The sequence below is a fragment of the Salmo salar genome, chromosome ssa21 (assembly GCF_905237065.1).
Source record: "Salmo salar chromosome ssa21, Ssal_v3.1, whole genome shotgun sequence".
Lineage (NCBI taxonomy): Eukaryota > Metazoa > Chordata > Actinopteri > Salmoniformes > Salmonidae > Salmo > Salmo salar.
The window spans coordinates 36,289,410-36,296,172 of NC_059462.1; positions in this window are offsets into that span (position 1 = coordinate 36,289,410).

Genomic DNA, 6,763 nt, shown 5'->3' on the forward strand with positions numbered 1-6,763 from the left:
CCGTCAGAGAAGACACATCTACCTATATCATTGAGGCAGTCAACAGCAGTGGTCGTGCTACCGCAACTGTTGATGTCAACATTCTTGGTACGATATATTTTTCCCGCTATACGATATGTTTTTCCCCCTAAATGTCAATGAAAAAATAGAATGAATTTAAAACTTTGGAACAACACATTGTTTATGTTTATAACAATATTTGAATGTCACCCAACAGATAAGCCTGGTCCTCCAGCTGCGTTTGATATCTCTGAGATCACCAACCATTCCTGCTACCTGGCCTGGAACCCTCCCAGAGACGACGGGGGATCTGTTGTCACCAACTACATTGTGGAGCTCAGACCCTTCGACAAAGAGGAGTGGACCAAACTGTCATCCACTGTGAAACAAACCACCTTCAATGCCACCAAACTCACCCCTGAAAAGGAATACGTCTTCAGAGTACAGGCTGAGAACCAGTACGGCATCGGCGCCCCTAATGAGCATGTGCCAATCATCGCCAAATACTCCTTTGGTATGTTATCTACTATCTTACATTTATGTTGTCAATGTAATATACTTTATACACTGTAATTCATTAAACATAGTCCTCTGTTCTATTATTGCATTATATATGTGTTGCTGTTGTCTTTTAGATCCTCCTGGTGCTCCATCCAGATTGCAGCCTTCTGATATTGCTAAGGACTCTCTGACTCTGACATGGTACGAGCCTGATGAGGATGGTGGCAGTCCTATCACTGGGTACTGGATCGAGAGGTTCGACCCAGAAAATGACAAATGGATCAGATGCAACAAGCTGCCCATCAAGGACATCACCTTTAGGTAAAGCTGGCCTGTTAAGGTTCTATAATTATACTATACTATACTATAGTTAACTATTATATTACATTTTGTGATTTTGTATGTGTGTATCCACAGTCTTATCAAATATGTCTATATGTTAATTTCAGGGTGAAGGGCCTGCCTACCAAGAAGAAGTACAAGTTCCGTGTCTTGGCCGAGAATCTTGCAGGACCAGGAAAACCAAGCACTGAGACTGATCCAGTCTTGGTCAAGGATCCAATTGGTATGTTGTGTTATATTGATCATTTAGTTCTATTATTTTCATAAATGAAAAAGATAGCTATATCATTTAAAGAAAACAAGTATCATCAGCAAAATAAGACCTGTCATAAACCTGTCATGTTACTTGTATTCCAGATCCTCCATGGGCTCCTGGCAAACCCTTCATCAGAGAAATAGCTAAGACATCTGCCTTTCTGCAATGGACCAGGCCAGAGCACGACGGCGGTGCCAAGATCGAGGGTTACATCATTGAGTTCCTGAAGACTGGTACCGAAGCATGGATCAGAGCAGCAGAGGACGTGCCCCAGACTGAGCACTTCCTGAAGGGATTGATGGAGAAACAGGAGTACTCCTTCAGAGTCAAGGCCGTCAACTGCGCAGGAGAGAGTGAGCCCAGTGACCCAAGCGATCCTGTGGTCTGCAAGGAAAGACTCTGTAAGTCATGATGCTAACTCCGACAATTAGGCTTAGAGCAGGGATCCCCAACTGGCGGCTCGCTGGCCAAATTTGATCGTGGGTAATTTTATTTGGCCCCCCAAAGCTTGATGAAAAAATAACTTTTATAAATGTTTAATATTTTTATTGTTGGACATAAGACTGTAAAAACACCAGCAAATCAGCTCCAAGTGATTAGAATTTTGGAAATCAGTTCCAAAGTATTCCCATGCATAATAGAGAGATATATGTGATCGTATACAAATGTATGCAAGATTTGAAATTATTATGTTTTTGTGAAATATTATATATGTTTGGTCTTCTTGCGGTCACATTGCAGTCTCTAAATTATTTGTAATTATGTTCCGGCCCCCTGACCATCCGCTCAACAACGAATGTCCCTCAGCTGAATCCAGTTGATGATCCCTGGCTTTGAGAGACAATACCAGTTGGATGACTATTTGGAATTGGAAATTATATGATTTTCTTTTGCCTTTTCTATTCAACAGATCCTCCATCACCTCCTCAATGGCTTGAGGTGGCCAACATCACAAAGATCAACGCTGAGCTGAAGTGGCAGGCTCCTGACAATGACGGTGGCTCTCCAATCACCAACTACGTTGTTGAGAAGAGGGACGTCAGGCGTAAGACCTGGACTGCGGTGGACACCACTGTGAAGGAGCTGAAGTACACTGTCACTCCACTGAATGAGGGCTCCCTCTATGTGTTCCGTGTGGCTGCTGAGAACGCAGTCGGACAGAGTGATTACTGTGAACTGGAAGACTCTGTTCTAGCTAAAGATACTTTCAGTACGTTTCTATCCTGTCCCGCTTCAGTCATTCTGTTGTTGATGTAGAATTAAAGTCAATGGAGTAGTTCTTACAACTTATGAACTTTGCTTTTATCTTTTTCTTTCCAGCCACTCCTGGGCCACCCTATGCCTTGACTATTGTGGAGGTGTCCAAGAGACACGTTGAACTGAAATGGGAAGCTCCAAAGAGTAATGGTGGGAGACCCATTACAAAGTAAGTGAATAACAAACTTGTAATTGTCTATATGTTTGTCATGACAGTATTTGTATTTAAGTAATTTTAAACCGTTTTAAAATAATACTAACCATTTGCTTTTTAGGTACGTCATTGAGAAGAAAGAGAAACTTGGAACCCGCTGGGTGAAGTCTGGAAAGACCCCCGACGCTCTGTGCACCTACAAAGTCACAGACGTGGATGAGGGCACTGAGGTTCAGTTCCAGGTCCGTGCTGAGAATGAGGCTGGCGTTGGACACCCTAGTGAACCGACAGAAGTAGTCACCATTGAGGATGCTACAAGTGAGTTGTCTGTTACATTCTCAATGTATATTCATCTTATACTGTAGTATGATTATTTGATATAACTTTGTCTTGGCATGGCAAAGGCAATCAATATTAGGAAGGAAAAGGTGCAACTCTCGCTCACACCCCACGAGACACCTCTTCTCACATTGGTAGAGCACCTTCCACTACTTTTCAAAGGCAACCAATGTGAATAATGTGTTTTTTCTTCTTCCCAGGTCCACCATCTCCTCCTGTTGACTTGGTCATAGTTGGTGCCAGTAGAGAGCATATCAACATTACCTGGAAGGTACCATTGAAGAATGGAGGTAGCCCCATCACAGGATACCATGTTGAGCTCCGAGAGGCTAAAGCTGAGAAGTGGATGAGAATCAACACTCGCCCAGTCAAGGAGCTCAAATACAAAGCAGAGGAAAGCATCAAGCCAGAGAAACAATATGTCCTGAGAGTCCGTGCCATCAACTCTGTTGGTGTCAGCGATCCTTCTGCCATTTCTGAGAAGGTCTTTGCCAAGGATCCAGACTGTAAGCATACTTACCATACCCCAAAGTGTCAAATGGAAATAAATGTTATGCCACTTATTGAAAATAAATGGGAAGTAACATATACATCTCTTTATCCCCTCTCTCAGGTATTCCTACTATGGATATGGAGGCCCTAGACATTGTGGTAGTTGAGGGTGACAAGCTGCATATCAACATCCCATACAATGCCATCCCCAAACCAGAGATGGTCTGGAGCAAAATCTTCCACACAGATACTGCCTCTGTCACAAAGTTACAGAATGACGACAGACTGTTGATGACTTGTGAGCTCAACAGTGTCCACCTGGAAGTGATGAAGTGTGTGCATGATGATGCTGGAGAATACTCCGTCACTCTGGAGAATGCGATCGGAACAGCCACCAGAATCATCAACGTTAAAGTTATTGGTAAGATTCACATATAGTATTCACTTGAATTCTTCACTGTGAAAATATTTGGTGTTAAATCAAGATATTTTTTACTTAAAATGCAGAAAACAGACTGTATAGCATATTCTGCGTTATATTCACAGGTCTGCCCGGCCAATGCAAGGACATCAATGCAGATGAGATCACTAAGAACTCCTGCAAGCTGACATGGGAGGCTCCAGAGAGTGATGGTGGTACTCCAATTCTCCACTACGTTCTGGAGCGTAGAGTGGCTTCTAATAAGACTTTCAGGCCTCTGATATCAGGAGAAAACATCCTGACCTACCAGGTCAACGATCTCAATCTGAACGAAGAATATCACTTCCGGGTCAAGGCTGTCAACAAGGTCGGCTCTGGGCCATTCCTGGAGCTCCGCAACCCTGTCATCACTATGGAAGTGAAACGTAAGTGTTCTGGAACACTTTCCAACTTTTCACAGTTGGTTAGAATTGCTTGATAGTTTCTTCACCAACATTTTTGAAGGAGCAGGAACGCATTATATAGGAGAATATGTTGGATGTATTAACCCTTCTCAGCTCCATGGATTATGGATTGCAGAGATATGTATTGATGTTATTTTTCCTGTTTTGTTATTTACAGAGAAACCAGATCCACCCATTGATGTTGAGGCTCATGATCCAACCGCCAGCTCTATCACACTGACCTGGAAACCACCAGTGTCTGACGGTGGTTGCGCCATCACTGGCTACATCCTGGAATGCATTGAGAAGGATGGTGATAGGTTCCAGAGAATCAACCCATCCCTGGTGCCTGGTTTCACCTATGTGGTGAAGGATATGAAGGAAGGCAAAGAGTATCAGTTCCGTGTTCGCGCTGAGAACGCTGCTGGAGTCAGCGAGCCGTCTCGCAGCACTCCACTGACCATGATCGCTGCTCCCGTTGGTATGGCTACCTTTTTGACAATGTTTCATTTTTGTTATTTTGTTCTGTATTCTATTGTTATTGATTGTTGTTTGTTCTGTATTGTAAAACGCCTTTGGGTCCTTGAAAAGAGCTCCAAATGGACTCTGAAGGTCATTAGCGTCTGATGTACACCAATTTGAAAGATCAAGAGCTAGATTCTATCAGATCCGTGCTAGCCGACACCCGCATGTTTTGCCGGTGTCGGAGATACAACTGTGTTAGAGCTGTGAAATCCACAAGCAGCTCCTTGTGCTACCTTATTGTGAAAACTGCCATTGGATGCAACGAAACCACACCCAACTTTATGTCCGACAAATCCCATGCAGCCGCATTAGAAGTTCATTCAGCCGCGTTACAAGTTCAAACACTCGAAAGAGTGATGTTTTATTGTCTACACTATTGTCTACACTTCGATTAGGCTGATAGGCTATAAATCCCCCCATCGAAATTAACATGAAAACATGCATTAGCCTGTCATTATTTCTATAATCGATAGAGCTTAAACGATATTGCCGTTTTGAACTTCTAACGCAGTATAGGGATAATAAGGAAGGGAGCTACAGCTACACCTCCAACACACTATGTGGATGTCGGCTAATGCAGTTGACGCTATATCTGATTGAATCGAGGCCAAAGTGTATGTCTAATAATAACATGTAGTTTAACCCATACAAATAGAATGAATAGAACAGGCTTGGAAGCTTTAACCCTAGCAATGTTACTGGAAAACGTATTGTACACTCGCAATGGCTGCCTGGTCTTGTGATGCAATTTTTTCCATGGTGATTTGGAATGTTCTATCAACTGATGCTTGATTGCCATGGTAATGTCGAACGTTCATTGAAATGATGCAGCTCATGCAATGGAATGTCTTTTTTATGTCAGTTGAGTTGACTGATGCTTGATTGCCATGGTATTGCCAAATCACAGAACAGATTAAAGGGTGACACTTCCTGCTTTTACTTCCTGGCATGGATACATTCACAACCAGTCTATCCATTATGCTATCATTGACTTGAATGGGGACACCTGTTCTATTCATTCTATTTCTATGGTTTAGCCTTTGTGTTGTTAATTCTTTCAGAAAAACCCAAGGTGTCCCTCCATGCTCGCCTGCAGCATGGCCTGTGCATCAGGAAGGGTGAGGAGATCCGTCTGGACGCCTACATCTCTGGCGCTCCATACCCAACTGTCACCTGGCTCAGGAACAACGAAGACGTCAAGAATGTACCAGAGAAGAAGCCAGTACTGCCTATTCTGAAGAAGAAGAAGGGGGGCAAGGTTGAACCTGAAGAACCTGAGGTGTTCGTAACCCCTCTTCATGAGCGTCTTTCTTATGCTGTAAAGAAGGGCGAGACCTCAATCATGGTGCGAGACTCCATCAGAGCTGACCACGGTCACTTCTGCATCCAGGCCGAGAACTCTCATGGTGTTGCAACTGCATACTGTGACGTCAACGTCCTTGGTAAGCCAATGATCATCATCACAAACTATTTTCAGTCATTTTTCAGAACTTTACTTACTTACTTAGTCATTTTACTCCTCAACAACAGTTTCAACATTCTCTTTTCTATGATTTGTACAGATAAGCCTGGACCTCCAGTGAACTTTGTCTTTGAGGAGATCAGGGACACCTCTGTCATCTGCAAGTTCGACCCTCCTCTTGACGATGGTGGTAGTGAGATCCTGAACTACATCCTTGAAAAGAAAGACAACAAGAATGAAGATATCGGATGGATCACGGTAACTTCAACCCTCAAGGTTTGCAACTATCCTGTTACCAAACTGATTGAAGGAAAGGAGTACATCTTCCGTATTACCGCTGAGAACAAGTTTGGCTGCGGACCTTCATGTCTCTCTGAGCCAGTCATTGCCAAGAACCAATTCGGTAAATATTTACAACGACATTTCTGATTTTCCTTTACTGTCAGTTATAAACGTTTGTTGAAACGTGTATTTTCCCTTTACTATCACTGGTATAAGTGTTTGTTTTTGTCATTAACTGCCAATTACAACATTCTACTTTTCCCCTTCTATTCTTTCAAGATCCACCCGA